Raw genomic sequence first — 20,323 nt, 5'->3', positions numbered from 1 at the left:
GTGTATTCTGCAGTGAGGAAACTGATGTCCTAAGAGCTTAAACATGTTCCCCGAGGACACAGAGCTATTTGGTGCCATTCAGGATCAGAAATTTCATCTTCCTCTGCACTCATGGCTTAGTACCTTATCCCTTTGTTTATCCTTTTAGTCACTACTCTTCATCACATATCTACAATAATTCTCAATAACAGGCAATAATAAAATAAGAATTAGACTCCTATGTCCTTGGACTAGGATTCAAAGCTGTCCAAAATCTGGCCTGTCTTTACTATCTAAAGTTCAAAGTCCTTTAAGCATTACTGATATCTTTATTGATACTTCAAAATTCCCTCAATGATACCAGTCTCATGATTATTCTAGATACAAACCAAATACTCATTCATCAATCTAATGTTGTCATTATCTGAAATGTTCTCCCTCACCTCCAGGTGAAATTCCAGTTCGTCCACAAGACTTCCCCAATTTCTCCAGGCTACATCAATCCCCGCCTCCTCAGAGCATACAATCTTACACCATATGAAGGAAACCATGTACGGTAAAGGCCAAGTCTGAAGTTGTTAAGGCCCAAGGTGGCACTGAGCATAAGCAATCTTAATTAACACACTCTTCTGAAATGACTCTCACAGCTCTCCTACACAAACACAAGCTCATAGAAGTTGTGGTCACAAAGTATATGATCCACACCAATTCTGTCAGCACCCACCACAGAACACTTAGTACCGAATGGGTGAATGAATGCATGAATGACTGAGAAAATGATGGAATGAATGAATAAAAGGACAATGAAACAAGACAGGAGCCCAGAAGGGGGCAGGAGAACAGTATATGAGGGCAGTTTTAGTTACACCAGATCTTGATACAGTCCAGTCTGTTCTCTCTAGTCAATGGACCTACATAAGATAAAATATAGAAAAGGCCCTTCACCCTGAGACTTTCTGAAGTCTACACACGGTCAGGGGAGATACTACAGCTGTTCATTTCTTTGACATACATATTTGTGCTGGTGTCCACAGTTTCTTCAACAATTTGAGTTTTTCCCCCCTGGTGGGTACTGCACTGATTTGGGATTCGAAACAATTTAAAGCATTTAAAGTCCCTGTGGCAAACAAAGCCTGTCCCAGACTGTAGAAAAAATTTCAAGTGTGTTTTAAATATCCCTGCCCTATGAGGCCCAGTCAAGTTCCTCATGCTTAGGGCTATTTTTAATTAGTGAAAAGGAGAGGAAGGATACAGTATCTTATAAAGAAGAGAAGGGACAAAGGCGATGGAGACACAAAGACAAGAATCAGGAAGACAAGACTTTGAATGATTAGACTTGCAAGTTCTCCTTAACAAGATGCAAGGAATCAAATTATGTAATAATCTCTGGTCATCCTTTGCCCTTAATGAAGAGTCTTCAATACTTGCTGAGGTCTTTAGGAGGTGACTTGAGGTGAATACCGATTTGTAAACAATGAACCCCTAGACAAACGTGAGAGATGAGGATATGGGAGCTAGGATATTCTTGAACAACATCAGTTCCTTCAAAAGGATGCTATTGTGGCATTTGAGAAACTTCTACATAATTGCATACTTCCAGTGTATGGACCCTGTGGTCTCGGGGAGGAAGTTATTTTTATCTCATTTCTAAATATCCCTGTTAAAAAGATAGCCACTTCACAGTTCAGTGTTGCAGTGAAGAATAAAATTTAAAGACTGATGCAGATAAAAATGAAATAATATCCTTGCAATATTACCTAATAATATCAGAGTAGTCACATTTATTCTAATTCCTCTAATGGACTCTGACTTCTAAAACAAATGGTAATGGGAACAACCAGGTTACCTGTATGGTACATATTTTAAAATAGCCCATTCGCAGAGAAAAGGACCACCTTAAAAACAGATTAAAATAAAAATGGCTCAGATTAATTGAGCATTTACTATGTGTTGGACACTCTGATATTTCTATGTATTCACACTCATTTGATCTTCAAAAACCCTAGATTTGAGATGTATGGAGGTACAAAGAGGTAAAATCAGAATCCCCAGGCCATGTTGCTATTAAAGCAGCAGGCATATTTCTTCATGCAGCTGACTGCCTAATTAAGAAGGGGAAGAAAATATTACAAATCATTGTAAAAAAGAATGAAATAATTTTGAAAAGGGTCAAATTAAAATTGCACTCAAAAGGAGCAATTAAACAATACTTGTTATAAAATGTATTTACAAAACATTCAGGATTTGAGATCTTGGCTTGGTGAGCCTGGCTGGGGGAATTAAAGGGGAAAACATATGTGAAATTTACACTGATTGCAGGTTTTATTTTATCTTAGATTTTTAAAATCTGAACCAATAATTCTAATGATGTGTGACTGCCCTAAGTGTTCCTCATTCAGACAGAGCAAAATGGCTGCTTTTCAAGGAGCAGTAAAACAGTAAATAGCATAATGCTGTCAGGCTTTCTGCTAGCTCCCAACTGAACTATGCCACAACCACCAATGCACTGATCACCAAAACACTAAAAAAAAAAAAAAAAAAAAAAAAAAAAATCACTGCCAAAGCCAATCACTTCATTCCTACTCAGGAGGTAAACACAACAAAAAACACACATCACTCTACCAACAACAACGGCTCTAGGCCAAGAAAAAAAATTATTACATTGGTATTTACTTTTCTACTTTTTTCCAGTGACAGCTCTTCTTCATAATAAAAGATTCTGGCCTTTGTATTAAGAGTAATCAATAAATAGCCTCAATATATTTTTCTAAGTCACTTGCAAAAAAAAAAAAAAAAAAAAGAAAAGAAAGAAAGAAAAGAAGAAAAGAAATTGAGGAAGATATGCAAAAAGCAAAATTCAAGTACCCTTATATTACAAGCTAAATTTCAACTGAAGATGTATTTTTACAGCTGCTATGAACTTCTAGAGCTGGTTATTCTTGGAAACCACCTTCTGCTTACTTGGGCTTCCTGTAGGGGGGAATTGTTACCAAAATTTACTTTCTATGATTATTTTGAATGAATCCGGTATCGAGAGAATAGTCACAGTGTTAAATTTGGACTTGAACTTACTTTCAAAATTCTAGGGTACAGGATATCCAAGTAACACAAAGCAAGACTGGAGATAACTTCTCAATGAGTTCACTAGTACTCTGATAAAATATAAAGCAGGGAAACAGAGTAAAATCTTGTTCTCCCAGGGTATCCTTGGGCAAACAGTGCAACTCTGGGCTTTCTCAACTGTAAAAGATGAAGGTTAATATCGTCTTGACAGAAGTTCACAGCATGTCCCCTTTATCTCTGAAATCACAACTTCTCTTCAAAAATAAAAATGAATGTAAAAGCCCTTTGTAAAATGTAGGTAACCTGTATGACATTGAATGATTCACCCTACTATAAATACATTGTTCTTGACTTAATCTCCTTGGAGAACTTGTATGATGTAATAAGCATGGGTTTACCAATTAAGTTACTAGATAAAGAAATGCCAACTATAGCCTGTGGGCCAAATCTGGTACCTGCCTGATTTTAGATAATGTTTTATTAGAACACAGCTACACCCATTTGTTTGCAGTAGGTCAGTAGAGCTGAATAGTTGTCATAGAGTCTACATGGTCCTATAAAGCAAAGGAAATGAACTACCTTGCCCTTTATACTGAATGTTTGCCAACCTCTGCGACTGAGGATGAAGTATGATGAGTTCTCAATCCAGATCATAGTTCGACACTTTATAATATTATTTCTTTTACTTCTTCTTTATTTTTTTTTAAATTTCCCTCGAGAGAATGGCAACTTCATTTTGGTTTTTAAGGAAAACATGCTATTTTTCCTGCACAGAAAACTGGATCAGAGTCCATTTCTAATACACATTAAATCACAGCATAGTTAATGTAAAATGACATAAGGAAATAATGACGTAACTAGAACAAGAAATTAAGAACGTATGATTTACTTCTGAGAAAATCCATTTCAGAAAATCAAGTGTTAACTGTATTTAAGTGTACAAGGTCATGAAAAAGATAAATATATACCCTCATGATATAAAGGAGGAATGGATGTATTTTACTACAGATAGATTCCTCTGAAAGTTGGAATAAAACACACACAGCCCATTTCAGTTTGCAGTACATACCTGGCCTTCAAAAACCATTATTATAAGTATTTTGGGATCTCATCTTTTGTTCATGGGAATAAATTAAGAACTTAATATCTGCACAATTAATCCATCTTTCCAATCATATTATTTCAAAGACAAAGAAAGCTATCAAAAGTTTTTTGAAACTTAGCAATAAAATTATTTTTAATTATGATTAAACATAGTATCAAATAATTTGTTTCTTTAAAGCATCCCCCAAAACTCTCATATTAGGAAAAAAAAAAAAAAAAACCCTCTGCAAAAGCTAAATGACTTGTCCACAATTACACAACTAGCTAGTGGCAGAAACTGTGTGAGAACCCAGGCCTCCTGATTAGAACTGCAGGATTGATGTCATTATGCCATACGGCCATACTTTTCACAGCATGCTCCCTTTATCTCTGAAATCACAACTTCTCTCAAATGTCTAACATTTTTCAGAGGCTTTCATGTAATTAACTTAGAAAAAGGCTACCAGCTGGATGCAAAGGTATAGGTTCAAACAACCTTTATATAAATCTGATGTAAATCAGCAAATGTCTTTTTTTTTTTTTTAAAGATTTTATTTATTTATTTGACAGAGAGAGAGATCACAAATAGGCAGAGAGACAGACAGAGAGATGAGGAGAAGCAGGCTCCCTGCTGAGCAGAGAGCCCCATGCGGGACTCGACCCCAGGCCCCTGGGATCATGACCCGAGCCGAAGGCAGAGGCTTAACCCACTGAGCCACCCAGGCGCCCCAAAATCAGCAAATGTCTTAATGGCATATTAAATCCTTATAGAATGGTTCTACCATAATTAAGTTTATGTTATTGCTCTTTTAAAATTGCTCAGGAGTGAATTTGTCTTTAGGAAGCAACTTGGGACATATTTTAGGATGGTCATTCCGTTAAAGGGATAAAAAAATGGCAACAAAACCAAAAAAAACCTTTAAACTCAGCTCCATCTTTTAAATGTATTTAAGTTTGTCTAAAAATACGTTTTCTCTTTTTTTTTTTCCCAAAAAAAAGTAAGGGAATGGAAATTGGTTTTATTCTAGATTTGACAAGCACCTTTACACTTTGATAAAACTCCTGGTCAGAGCTAAAAACAACTCAATTATATGTACTTAAACACAACTTAATTACTTCTGCATGTGTCAGACGTGTGTAATGCAATGAGAGGCAAAGATACAGGAAAGAATAAGAAGTATCCAGATTCCTACCAGTGTTCTTTCAAGAATCAAGGGTTGCAGGTACCAAACACACAACCAAAAAAGCAATCAAATTCTGACGTTAGATTCTTATTCCAGAAAACCACATTTATATAGGGGACTATGATTCATCATACTTCAAAAAAAAACCATTCTGACATCAGATTCTTACTCCAGATAACTGCATTTATGTAGGAGCCAAAGATTTATCATGGTTTAAAAAAAAAAAGAAAGAAAGAAAGAAAGAAGGATCCAGCACTATGACCCAAAAATAAAAGTGAAGAAGATACCTCGACTACCCAAACTTCATTACCAATTTGTTAAACAGTAAATAAGATGTGCAAACAATATTAAAGAGGTGAGAACAGGGGTCTCAGTAAGTCTTTAACCAGGTTTATTGACATACATGGTTTAAGGTTGTAACTTTTCTCTACAGATCATCTTAAACTTGAAAAGTAAAAAATAAAAACATACATCTTGAAAACAAACAAAACACACACACACACACACACACACAGTCACTACAGGTCTAAAGCTCCTTATCCTTAACTTCAAAATATATACTTAAGAATACAGTAATAGGGACGCCTGGGTGGCTCAGTGGGTTAAGCCTCTGCCTTCATTCAGCTCAGGTCATGATCTCAGGGTCCTGGGATGGAGCCCCACATGGAGCCCCACAGAGGGCGCTCTGCTCAGCAGGAAGCCTGCTTCCCTCCTCCCCCCTGTCTCTGCCTACTTGTGATCTCTCTCTCTCTCTGTCAAATAAATAAATAAAATATTAAAAAATATATACAGTAATAGTTACAGAAACTCAATGAATATATTCAAAAAAGCAAACTGTCCACTTTAAGTGGTTCAATTTTATGATATATGAATTATATCTCAAGAAAGCAGTTAAAAAGAAATAAAACTCCTGATTTAAATTGACATGAGTTATTTAGTCTTTATTCCTTTTATTGTAAATATTCATATATTTCCCTTCAGAAACTCTTAATGTTTGTTACTTCAAAATGGTGCCATGTTACAAAATACAGAATTTACGCACCCTATTACTTTTGAATAATAAAAAAAAATATCAGAATCACATCTGGCCTCAAGCATTTTAGGTATTGAATCAGGGAACTTCTCAGCCTTTTTTTTTTTTTTTTTTTTTTACATAAATAGAGAATTGCTCAGACTCTAAAACTAGTCTTTACTATCCACATCAAACAAGACCTGACATCCTACACAGCTTAGAACCCACTAAGACACACAGGAATCCTTGGCATCACATTGTTGGTTAATCTGAACTGTTTTAGATTTTTAATGAAATTTGCAGGAAAAAGAGTTTTTATCTGAATTAAAAAACAACCTCTATCGTGCAGACTCATCTTTCCCCTTAAATGCCATTAGATATGCACTGCCTCTCCTGGGGACATAAATAAGTTAATATGGTTGATTAGCAATGATGCGACAATATGAAATTCAGAGCCAAACCAAATACTTCAATGTAAACGGACTCCAAATAATTCTTTTCTGCATGCTTTTGAGAAACACCACGCATTTCAGAGCTGGTAGCAGAAGTTGATAGGAGTTTCAGAAGCAAATCGAAAACAGTTCAACTTCAAAAGACATATACACGTACAACATCTCTCTCTTAAATCTGCGCGGCGTAGGACAAAACTACGGCATATATGATATGCCCTGTCGCCCAACGTGATATTGAGGATCAAACTCCAAATACCAAGGTCTCAATGTCAAGATCTCTGGGACAAGGGGATGCAAATGAAATAAAGGATCCGGTGCTTGGTCTCAAGGTTTCTAAACCAACTACATACCCGTACACACACAAAGTACTGTTCATCTAACACCTTAAATAAATAAACCAGTTTTTCCTTCAGGGAACTCAACGCAGAGACCATGACTTGCGCTGGAAATGATCTGGATTTAGATTTAGCATTGCCTTTGAAATCCAGTCTCATGGTATACTGATCAATTCAGGGGAGCTCATTCAACTTCTTGTAAGATGCAGCACAAAGAGTGACCTCACAGGGTGACTGGGACAGCTAAGTTAGAAAAGAAATGTGAATTCCAAGAGAACTGGAGGAGTTCTGCCTGTTTTCTTCACTATTTTATCCTCAGCATCTAGAACAGGACCTCCTATCTAGAAGACACATAGTACCTGCTTATCAGACAATTAAAAAAAAAAATTAAAAAGCATCTAGCAAATTTTGGAAGTTGACTCCGAATCCAAATGAAATGCACAAGCATGAAATGATGTAACTTGCAGAATTTTTTAAAATTTTTTCAGAAGATTTTATTTATTTATTTGAGAGAGAGAGAGAGAGAGAGAGAGAGAGCATGAGGATGGCGAGGGTCAGAGGGAGAAGCAGACTCCCCATGGAGCTGGAGCCTGATGTGGGACTAGATCCCAGGAGTCCAGGATCATGACCTGAGCCAAAGGCAGAGGCTTAACCGACTGAGCCACCCAGATGTCCCCTTACAGAAATTTTTAAAACCAAAACAAAATCCCAGATGAGCCAAGCTATTTAGAAGTCATGACTTTTCTGCCACCTTCTCAGGCTCTTCCTTAACCAGGCTGAATCAATTTGCCAGACACATTTGCTTCTCCAGCACTTTCCATGGAATTCTATTAGCACTTAGTGCAGAGTGATCTGACCATTGCATATTTGCCTTATACTTCTGAGGGGCTGGGATAATGTATTACCCATCTATGTATTTTTAGCACCCATAACACTAACTGTTGCCTATGGAAGAGATGATTATTTGTATTTCAAGCTACTGTAAGTAAGCAGCACTGGTCCCAGGGCCAAGGAACAGGAGAATGGTTGTTTCTTTCATAACACTCTTTGGATCGTCCACTTCAGCTACACTTGTGTAGAAACAGTATTATGGGAAGACCACCCACCTTGGAGTCAGACATTTGGAATGAGTTTCTTTCTCTACTTACATACTACCTGTGACTCCTTGGGCAAAATTATTTCACTTCTAGAAGCCTCAGCTTCCTTAACTGTAAATGAGATTAATAATACCTACTCTCATAGAATGAACAAAATAATGCATGGAAGACACTTTGCTAGCACACAGTAAGCCCTGATAAATGGTGGTTGTTACCACTATTACCACCAGCTCTGTGTATATGCAAATGAAAGCTAATGAATTCAAATGGGTTATTTCTTTTCCTCTTTGAACAATATGAAAGTCAGCACAGCCCTGGAGAAGATTATACCGCAGAGCAGGAGAATCAAAGACTACAAATTATCCTGTCCCCAAACCAGAAACTTTAGGCTGCTGCTTTGACAACTTAAATTCAGCCCTTTTGTCGCTCAGCCGGCCCATTTTTTCAATTGGCACCTCTACATTTTCTCCTTTCTTGCCATTTTATCCCTAAAATACATTCATTTTGGAGTTATCCTCACTTTTGGCATTGCAGTTGTCACCGATTCAAATATCCACGCAACAGCGAGACACTAAACTCACACTGTTTAGTCAAAAGAAACTCTGAACGTCTGTAAGACACTACTGGTGGCATTTTAAAAATCCCACCACAATTCTGGAATAAGTACCAGGGTAAATAACAACACAGCCAGCTGCTCTGTCTGCTGCTGCTGCCTAAAACATCCCCTGCTTCTGAGTTAGTGTGCGGTGCCTTGGAGTAGAGGAAGAGGGTAGCCACAGAGAGCTGCCCCAATATTTGTTTAATTCTCTACTTCCAGACCAATCTCAGGCTCCACATCATCCAAGACAAGATCCCTCTACTGAAGGGTAACCTACTTCAAACAGGAACGTGCTGTTAGTAAAGGCAATTTCCCCCAATTAGGGGAAAAAAACACACAGTGGTTTTCGTCTCTTTGTGTTAAGTTTCTGGTAGCTCCAAAAGTAAATATTCCATTTGAATGCAGGCTTAGCTCAAACTAGAGACCTAGAATGACAGCATGCAAGTACATAAGCACTTGATTGAAGGTAGTTGGGGGTGTGGCAGGGGACAGGGACCAGAAAAGAAGGGGCCTGGGAGGAGGTTAACAACCAAACAAAAAAGTCAGTTTCAACAGGTACTTTAGAATGACTGACAGCACAGAGAACCTAGGGAACAGTAAGGACAGACTCGGGGAGGAGGCTCTGTTCTCAACCAAGCCTGTGCCACACATTCGTGAAAAGAGGGGGCATGGCTTGTAGATATAGTTTCCAATACCTCTCTCTAGCCCCCAAATCTTAAGTTTCTATAAAAAGTTGATAATTTTAATAATATCGTATGTGGGTATCAGATTCTCAATGGATACATCAGTGGGTCCCAAACCTAGCTTTTCATCAAAATCAGAGGGAGAGCCTTTAAAAAGTAGTTTTTTTCCTGCTACCTCTCCACCAGCTCCCTGTCAATGCCTCAAAGACAAAAAGGAAACAGACCAAAAGAATCTGATTCGGTAGCTCCCGGTTTTGTGCTACAATCTCTGTTTTAAAACCGTCTCCCCAGGAGAAGATAATGGTCATCCCAGGTTGGACTAGTCAAAGGAAGCCCATGATGAAATGAATCCTAAAATCTTTGAACAGTCACCATCCCCCACCCAACCCCTGTATTCTCTGTCAGTTAGAGCAGATTTTTAAATACTGAATTTTCTAAAAATCAAATCCAATTTTACCTATTACAGACTTGTCCCGGCAAGCCAAAGTTACAAGGACTTAGGTTTCTATAAAAATAACTTGGTATGAATATGACTATGACATCCAAAGTATTTTTTTTTAAGATTTTATTTATTTAATTGAAAGAGAGAGAAAGGGAGAAGGAATGAGAGTGAGCAAGAGAGAGCACAAGCCAGCGGGGGGCGGGGGGGGGGCAGAGAGAGAAACAGACCCCCCCCCCCCCCGGGTGAACAGGGAGCCCGATGCCATGCCCAGGACCCCAGGATCATGACATGGGCACAAGGCAGAAGCCTAACCCACTGAGCCATCCAGGCACCCCGGCATCCAAAGTATTTTATAAAAAATTTTGGTAGCCAGAAACCATATTGCTCCTAAAAAAACAAAACTTCTGCTAGAAAGGTGGGCAAATAAATGAACAACAAGAAAAAACTAGCCTCCGTGTTTCCCTGAAAAGGTTTGTTGTAACAGATTCTGGAATCAGCTGCAACAATATTGCCTGCCAGGTTTGGGAAAGAATAGGGGGAAGAAAGAGATTAACATTCACCTCTAGGTGATAACAGTGCTTCCCTGTTCTTGAGAGAATGAGACTTAAACGCTGCAAGCTACTGCTGATACTGAACTCATCTTCCTTCCTATAAACCTGGCTACAGGAAATACACAGGCAACAGGGTGCTGGGGGAGGAGAACAGGAAAGCCCGACTCCCCTCCATTTTCAGATACATAAGCAACAGCACCATCCTGAGCCCAAAGGGGAAAAAACCAGGCTATAAAAGTAGGAGCTGGTGGGAAGATATTAACAGTGAAGAAACATTAAGGAATGACTTCAACATACTTGTTTTCAATCAATTAAACAAAAGATAAATGATCAAATTGTTGTTCAGAAGCATTATCCTTGAAAAAGAGTTTTGTTCCTCAATATTCTTTACATTGTCAGCAGGGGTGAATGCGATCGCAAACACTCCATTTCTTGAGTGACATTTCTTCCTGCATCCCACAAGAAAAGCCACAACCACACTAATTGAGTGCTCAGCAAAATGACACACAAAAAGTTCACTACCGCTGAAACGTTGTGGAAACACAGTAAAACGCTGATGACCATGATGGTATTTCTACAGGAAAGGAATGGAGCAGGAAAGTGTACACTTACTATATTCATACCTAACAACCCTGCAAGGCAAATATTATATTCCTATTTTACAGACCATGTCACTGATGTTCAAGATGTTCAGCAATTTATCCAAGGTCACGGAGACTTAAATCTAAATCTTAAGGCTCCAGTCCTTTGGCTTTTCCACGGCAGCCTTCCTTGTGCTTATGCATGGGGCGATTAGCCAAACACCCAGTGGTGATTCAGAGTAAACAGCAGTTGTTCTTATACTCTTAGATATACTTAACTGTTTATCACACGATGTCATGAGATCTTAAGAAGAAACTACACTCCATGGAACACGGAAACTGGCAAGTTTTTGCCTGACTTCAAATAAGGAGAAATAAAAATTCTATGCAATTTGGAGTTTGCTATTTCATGAAAGTTATGGAAATCACTCAAATCATTCATGTAGAACCTTGGTATAATCTGACTACGGTATATAAGACAGTGTTTATGTACTTTATCCTAATGGGACATGTAACACATATAAACACGCAAACACTTTTGAAGGGGAGCGGACAGAGTTTACACACTAAAAACTGACATAATGGTCTCCAAAGGGCTAGGTTGGTACTACCAACAGATACAACAACTCAAAATTCACTAAATTAAAATACTACGTTTTTCATCTTTTTTTCATTTTTGAACACACAAACTGTATTTTTAAATACAGCTAATACTGCATTTAATCAAGAACTCTATTAAATGTACTTGCTATATAGTTACGTTTAGCAATATTTTAATGAAAATCTAAATACATTTTTCATTTCTTCTCTTACTAAAAGCTAAGTCACTTGTTTTCAAATGTCCTTCAGTTTTCTCACGTTGTCCCTGCTGTTTGCTTTGAATCTTACATTAATTATAAGCCAAATGACAACCACATACCAAGTGCAGGCCCTGTAGATTCCCCCATCATATCAAAGAGAAGGATTATCATCTTTGCATTTCATCTGATCTCCTGAAATTAAATGAATAAACATGTGGAGAAAAAAGTGTCCTTTGGAACTGAAACACTGGCTTCACTAATCAAGGCCATAATTATTGAGGAAACATGTATTAAATTCTGAATTCATGCTATTTCACTTGATGCAAGAGTTATAATCAGACCAGCAGAGCATGCAGGAGCCATCTGGGTGCCGCACAATTGTAAAGACAAATCCTGAGAGCAAGGGCACGTTGACCTTCCAAGCACCACGTCACTGCACACTTTGGCATGTCTGTTCTCCCCGTCTGATTTCTTACCATTCTTCTTTGAATAAAGGAACACTGATCAGGAGGTATGAAACTGATGTAAACAATAAAATATACCACGCCTTGAAAGCTTACTGTACTAAAACATTTCCTAACTATTTTAACTATCAATGAATTTGATTTCACACTCAGTTTCATCTGCCCCACCTCCTACCCGAGTCATGCCTTTTAAGGAATCTCTAATGCATCCAGGAATCTGTCTTTCTATAGCTTAAATTTCATTCGAGAAGTCAACACTCAATTAGCATTCCCATTGTGCCGAGTATTTAAGACAGAAAGCTGACTTCTGGGCAATGACGATGATTTGAAATTGGTGCAGACCACATCGTTTTTCTGTGAAATTGACAGTACCGAGCTGAATACAAGCAACCAGATAACCATGAGATCCCGTCAGTCACTCTGATTCCTCTGAGGCAGCAGGTTATCGAAAATTGAGCCGAGTGATGTAATACGGATCCCAGACAGTGTTATGAGAACAGCATAGATGATTTCAGTGAGACTCATTATTTATTCATCACAAGGTCCAATTTGCGTGTCATTTTCACTGATGGTATACTGAGTTAACTGGCTGGAATTCAGTGCTGATAGAGTATTTTATTCTGGATTGTAAAAAGGACCATTTTGAAAAATGTTTCTTTCTTCCTATAAGAAGGAATGCAAAACAAAGAGGCATTTTGTAATTGTGACCATTCACTGTAACAACATTTGAACATCGTTCAGCAATACTAGAAGAACGGACACAGGAGAAAGCCCTAAAAGACTCCCTGTTTTTCCCATCAAGAGTATATAATAAGATGCTAGATACTATGAGTAAAAAGTAAAATAATCTAGTCTTCAAAAAATAACTGCCCCCCCTTTTTTAAAAAATGCTAAAGAACAAGACAAATGCTGGCAGGAAACACTCACTGAATGAACTAAACCTCCTGAGTCTGATTCTTAAGTCTAGTCTCATCACCAAAGGGTCCCACTCTCAGGTCTGTTCCCAGGGAAGAACAGAGAAGAAAATCTCCCAAGGAGCAAAACGGAGCTAGCCTGGACATTGTCAAGCTTCTCCAACATACCACATACCATTCCACATACCAGTAGAAACACAAAAACATTTAAAAACCATGCAATGTCTCCCAACATTGTTGGGGCCACAACATATCTTAAAAGGTCTGTACATCAATATACATACTAGCTCTCTAAACCTACCTTTCTAACTCATTTTCCTCTATAAATTCATGCATTCTATGTATCCGTCAAAACCATTGTTCAGGGCGCCTGGGTGGCTCAGTGGGTTGGGCCGCTGCCTTCGGTTGGGGTCATGATCTCAGGGTCCTGGGATCGAGTCCCGCATCGGGCTCTCTGCTCAGCAGGGAGCCTGCTTCCTTCTCTCTCTCTCTCTGCTTGCCTCTCAGTGTACTTGTGATTTCTCTCTGTCAAATAAATAAATAAAATCTTTAAAAAAAAAAACCATTGTTCAGTGGTCCCATAACTTCCTGTGAGTTCCCCTCTGGGCAATCCTCATGCTCTACCCTCCACTTTCCCTTGCCTCTCCAATTATAAATGTCTCTATCTGAACCACCCTTCGGGGTCTTGCTCAACTGTCTCTGTTCCTGAAAATGTTCCCTGATCCCCTTAGCAGAAAGTACACCCCCTCCCCTTCCTCAAGACTGCCCTAGCTCTCCCAAGGCCTTCCTTTATAACCTCACCACCTTCCAGACTGAATTTCAGTTCTGCATTTACATGCACTACTCTCACTTTCCTAGCATACTCTAAAATGCCCTCACGGGCAGAATTCTGTCATTGCGTCTTTGAATCCGCATATCACCTAACACACTGTTTTGTACAAAGATGAATCTTTAAAAAAACAACAAAGATAATGTGTGACTAGATCACTGTTTCATTAACACTCTAATTCAAACATTACATGAACTTACAAGAGTAGTCAGCTTCCCAATTTCACTCAGCTTGAACCTAAACTGTCACCAAAATACAGAATCGTCTTAAATCAGCTGAGCAGAGAAGCCAACCTACAGAAATAAAATACCTTATTAATCTTTGACTTTTTGAATTGTAAAGTATTTTTGAACCTCAACTTTTATTTGTGGTATTATCTGGTTAGCAGTGTTGGCAGCTGTTCAAAGTTTTAAAGTACTATAGGTCATGAATATTAAATGCTACAACAAGTTTACTGGGATGAAATCCAAATTCATTTGTAAGTACATGACAAATAGTCAGCCCTCCAGTTTCAATAATGCTAGAAAATACTGTGATCAGAATCTGAGTATCTTGCAATATCTGGATTCTCACAAAGTCAAGTGTAAGGCAAGCAAAGAAAAAGAAAATCATAAGAAAGCGGGAACACTACTTGAAGTAGAGTGGCACAGATGTTGATTGAAGAAAATCGGAAACAGCAAATATGTCATATTTCACTCAGAGCAATCGATATGAGAGTCACATCTTGAGCAAAACTACAACCTAGTCTAGAAGGCGAAGGGACAAAGCTGTAAATGAGAACATATTCTGCCAATGCCATCCCCCAGCAGATAAGCAAATAAAAAAGCACATGTGGCTTCAATGTGCTAGTACCTGGAGGTGCTGTACCTCCCTTTTCATGTCCTTCTATACAGGGGGAGTCCCGCAAACTAGATGTACAGAAGCACCAAATTTAGTGTCTTCAATGTTCCAACAGTGACAAACCAAAAACCTTCAACAGCATATAAGCCCCCATCCTCAGAAGCCATTCTCAAGGTAAACCCTGTAAATGGTTTGGAAATACAGGATTATTTGTTTGCGTTCGATCACTACACCCTGATGTAGAACCAAGCTTATGCGTCACATCCAGGATAAACTTTATCACCATAGGCAAACCCCACCACTCACATCCTGCTTAGCATTAAAATAAAAAAGTTAGGGGCACCTGGGTAGCTCAGTAGGTTAAAGCCTCTGCCTTTGGCTCAGGTCATGATTCCAGGATTCTGGAATCAAGTTCTGCATCAGGCTCTCTGCTCGGCAAGGAGCCTGCTTCCCCCTCCCTCTCTGCCTACTTGGGATCTCTGTCTGTCAAATAAGTAAATAAAATCTTTAAAAATAAATAAATAAATAAAATAAGAAAGTTATTTCTAGACAGAGTTGACTCGTTTTCCAAAAGTGGCAATGGCTTCCCATTTCCTCTCTCATAATATGGTCTTTTCATTTTGTTTATGTGAAACAGCACTGCAAAATTTAATTTTAAGAAAAGGAAGTTGTCTGAATAATGTACATCTTAGAAGCAACTTTAGCAAAACAGAGGTAGTCATCTTCATAGAAATTCTTAAAAGATCAAACGAGAAGGGCTTCATTTTTCTAAATCAATTTGGGCTATTATTAGAATTGTTACACTGGTTTTCGGGTTTCCTTTTTGTATCCACCAGTAACCGAATAAGTGATTATGAGGCTAATAAAGGGAAAAAAGATGTATCCACATTAAAACAGTTAACAGATGTTAAATAAGCACAGAAAATGGCCACTAGGCAAGTAATGACTGATGTTTGGTAAGTAAGAAAAATGTTGCTTTTGCTGATTTTATTACCCATGTACCTCCTGGGATCATGGGAGACTTGTAAAAAATTTTGTGGGCAGATAAAAGTCAAGCATTTATTTGCAAGGCTAGTTTAAGTGTGTTTCAAGGGTTCCTCACCACTCTCTCTTACTTTTGACCATATAAAACTAAGTAAGTGAAAGTCATCTAAGAAAGGCTAAAATAATCATTTGATGAAAAGGCAAGAACTTATTTTTCAACATTTTTCTGACATGTATTTCTTCCAATTCTACCCTCCAGACCCCACTGTGAAATGAAATCCTCATTGCACAAAGGGAAGAGGAAAGGATTTTACTTTAACATTTCAGGCGCATATTTTTCCAAGACAAATCTGAAAAAAGTGTGAATTCGATAATATCCTGAGTACCTACTACGTGCCAGATGGCGCACTAGATGCCAAAGATAATATAGAAAACACCTTAAATAGAATGTTGACGCTAAGTACTAGGAACATTTAAACATTTTAAGATGGCTATGAACATTCATTTTGTTCATAAATGTTTCTGAAGATTTTATATTTGGTGTTTTCTTACAAATCCCCCCTAACTACTGATAACTGTATTATTGTATTATTTCGTGTCATATTCAATCATATTATTCTGTAAGTCATACTATCTCAATAAGCACTTATTATATAAGTTAACTGTGTTTATGTTTTTTGCATATTCAGAATAGTGGCTAGCACATAAAGACTCTAAGTTTTTATTAAATACTAAATAAAATGTCTACAGTATGCCAGGTCTCTACTATTTTTCACATACTTCCACGAAATAGAAAACTTACATATTTCCTTTGCAGAAATGCAAAAGCCTTTCAAATAATATAAAGATGTGCATCATCTGCATCAATCTTAGAAGTTAAAAAAAAAAAAATGGCAGCCAAGAATTCTGGCCAAATTCAGCCATCTCAAGGATTTTGTCTGGCCCAAACAGGATTTGTCTTTAAATCAGTAACCAAAAGTAAGTAATAATAAATGTCACTGAAGTGCGCCTGGGTGGCTCAATGGGTTAAAGCCTCTGCCTTCGGCTCAAGTCATGATCGCAGGGTCCTGGGATCGAGCACTGCATCGGAATCTCTGCTCAATGGGGAGTCTGCTCCCCCACCCCCACCGCCTCTCTGCATATTTGTGATCTCTGTCTGTCAAATAAATAAATAAAATCTTTAAAAAAAAAAAAAATGTCACTGAAAAATCCAGAGGTCTGTCTTCTTAGGGAACTCTTCAACTCTCCCAAACGCAAACCTGTATGTTCTTATTGCAATAATAGGATGAAGAGGAATCCCCGAGATGGGCATAATCTTGCTTCTACCAGTCCCTTCTGTCTGGTCCTGGTGCACATTTGAGTTTGGGGGCCAGGATCTTTTAAGAGGTACAGAATTCAAACCAACACTGTGAAGAATGAAGCTGAGTGTTACTGCTATGAGAAAAACATTACTGATGAAACTATCAAAACAGAGAGCCTTGCCCCTCTGGTCTTAATAATTTCCAGCTTTAAGAGGACCGCCATTTTGGGATTTGAGTACTTGGCTAGTTCACTGCTTTGCATAATAGAGTTAAACATTTGTGCATTGGAGTTTTCTGTTTATATAAAAACTGTGTTTTAATAGGGCAGGGAAGTTTATTTCATCTGGCAAACCATGATCCGGAGTTAATTGGTAAGATATTTAAGATGATTTATTCTTTTAAGGTTGAAAAGGACCTTCTAAAGTCTTTTAATTCACTTCCTTCGGAGTCTCTTCTAACTCACCCCAGGCATAGAAATCTATATATTATAAAGACAGAATATGGAATTTTCTATAACTTCCATATGTAATCTGTGCTAGTGTTTACAAGCCCCATAGACATAAAATTCTAAATGAAAGTTTTTGCTTAAATATTCATGCTTCAGCTTTGGTCGATTCCTAATTCATATGCTTTCGAAAGGACTGTATGTTTAAATCAAACAGCAGTTTATCTTTTGGCCTTCTCTTCCTTAAAATAAAGAACTATAACTTCCATTAATATTCTTCTTTCTCTCAACTAATACACATCAGGTGCCTTCCAAACACCGGGCACCCAGCTCACACTGGACACCCCACAATTTCATATAATCTTCACAACATCTCTAAGAAAGAACACTCATGATCTCCATTTCCAGATAAAGAAGCAGGTCATTGAACTAGCCCAAGGTTACTCCGCCAGTGTGAGTTAATATTTGATTCCATTCTAAGGAAGTCATCTGACATTACATCTGTTCATTCATCTTCACACCTTTACAATATAGTAAAATCATCGCTAGACACACACAAATATGTATTTTAGTTCTAGTGATTCTCCCATTTTCTGGGTGACTTTCACATCTCTGGTCTCTACACCTTAGCTGGAAATAAGGGGAATGCCATAGATGATCTCTATAGTCCCTTGAAAATCTATACAATCTGTTACCAAAACGTTCTCACTAAGCTCACTGACCCAAAACCTGAGAATGAAACAAAGAGTGCGCTTGAGATACCAACTCCCAGATGAAGTGTTTTTGCTGCCCCGACTACTTCCCTTGCCCACATGCAGTGGCTGCCAGACAGTCTAGGCAAGTTTCCATTTGGAAACTTCTCAGGACACTGAATCTTCAAAGTGTTAAGTCCTTTCCCATGGCGTGGGGCGGGGGGGGGGGGGGGGGGGGGGGACTTCACTCTCCATGGCTAGTTCCTTTGCGGGTGACGTTTCTCATTTTCTTAAGCAGGACGCTTGGTTACATTTTAATATCGGATAAACAAAGATAATTTCTTATTACAGCTATGTCCCAAATACTGTATGGGGCACAGGTATAAGAAGGATCTCTATCAGCAACTCTGTCCTTGAAATACGCTTAGAGAACTGAAAATTTCTTAGAAAGGAACTCCAGAAGATCATAAACGCAAGTCCTGAGTTGATATACCAAAATAATTTCCTAATTGATGAGACAGTAAAGTGGAAATTCTGTAGAATGTTGAACCACAATGTTTCACAGGTTATCAATGTGAGGTCCTGAAACACAGAGCGTCTATGTCCTCAACTAGACCTTTCTCTCCCAGGGACAAGGACCATGATTTATATGTATTCTATCTACTATTTCCAGAAAATCAAGAAAGTTTACTGTTGTTGTTGATACGGTTTTAAAACCAAAACAAAAACAAAAATAAGATTTCTCTCCCTAAATTTTCCTGAACAAATAGTTAAAATGGATTTGAAATTAAGTTTGCCTTTCAAACTGCATCGTTTTTAGGCATCAAACTCGACCCAACCAGAGTTTGCTTTTACAGTTTCAGCATATAATTGAAATCACAGAAGAACTTCATTAACCACTGGATACTTAAGTTCCAACTGAAAGGGTTATGCTTCCTCACAGAAGTATAGCAGTAATCACCCTGCCTAGTAAGTGGAAAAAAATAGTCATTTAAAAGTAATAGTAATAATAAATGTTTCTATTTCCCTCAATTTTTTTCCTTTCACTTCAATTCCTTCCCAGTTTGATTTTTTTAAAAAATTGAGAATTGAGGGCAGGGGGCAGGAGGAAAAGTCACCAAAACTAGTAAACTCGACAGCATTCCTGATCAGGGTAAGTATCCAAAACCATAGCTCCTCACATAAGTGTCCAAAAGGAAAGAGGAGCTGTCCTAAAACATGACCGAGTTTTGCAAACAGTGGTCAAGTTCACACCTTATACTAGAAGACAGAGCTAGGGCAAGTTTATTATGAATGAGAGAGAAATAGGGAAGGAGATAGTTTCTCAACCACCTCTGTCTGCCCAATTCCTTCCCTTAACACACTAGCCAAAAACTGGTTCTCTTTAGGTAGATGGGATCTGAAAGCACTTCTGCACTTCTGTGACCTTCAGACAACATTGCGTTTGAAACCACTAAGGGAATACAGAAGAGCAAATATTAAGCCCTGAGGCAAAGGTCTTCATTGGCCTCAGGGCAAAACCTATAATAACCTCCTTCTGCTTTGATTCTTCTATTCTTATTCATTACAACAAGGAAAAAGGTGAAGATGATTCACTGTTGAAGAATCTGAGTTCCCATGGCCCTACAGAGAAGGGCTGTTTTCCAAAGTCAGGTCAGGAAAATACTATTAACAAATGGCAGAGGATTTCCCCCTCAGTAGAGTTTAGCATCTGGCTCTATTACCCGCTCTGATATTTTTACAAATACACATTACAGGCAATCTACTGGATTAAAGAGAATTTGGGCTGAAATAAAGAATGAATAAAAACAAAGATTGCCTAATCTTTACCAGGCAAAAGTGCCCTTCTACCCTCTTTGAAATGATGAAAATACGTTAGGACGTCCAAGAAATAAAACAATCCATGAATGAAAGGCATGTTAGAAGGGAAAGGTCGAAAAGGACACTTCCACTTACTGAAGATCAAAACATAACTTCTTCCAGCTTCTCTTTGA

General features: G+C 38.1%; 1 protein-coding gene across 3 annotated transcripts in view; it reads right to left on the bottom strand.

Moving 5' to 3' along the window:
• Window positions 1-20,323, bottom strand: part of TMTC2 (transmembrane O-mannosyltransferase targeting cadherins 2) — a 437,325-nt gene that overhangs the window by 250,811 nt on the left and 166,191 nt on the right. The gene's annotated exons all lie outside the window — the stretch shown is intronic.

Source organism: Mustela lutreola, chromosome 8 (assembly GCF_030435805.1).
Source record: "Mustela lutreola isolate mMusLut2 chromosome 8, mMusLut2.pri, whole genome shotgun sequence".
NCBI classification, from domain to species: domain Eukaryota; kingdom Metazoa; phylum Chordata; class Mammalia; order Carnivora; family Mustelidae; genus Mustela; species Mustela lutreola.
Note: the sequence above shows the minus strand (reverse complement) of the source record. Positions and strands in the feature narration are given on the sequence as shown.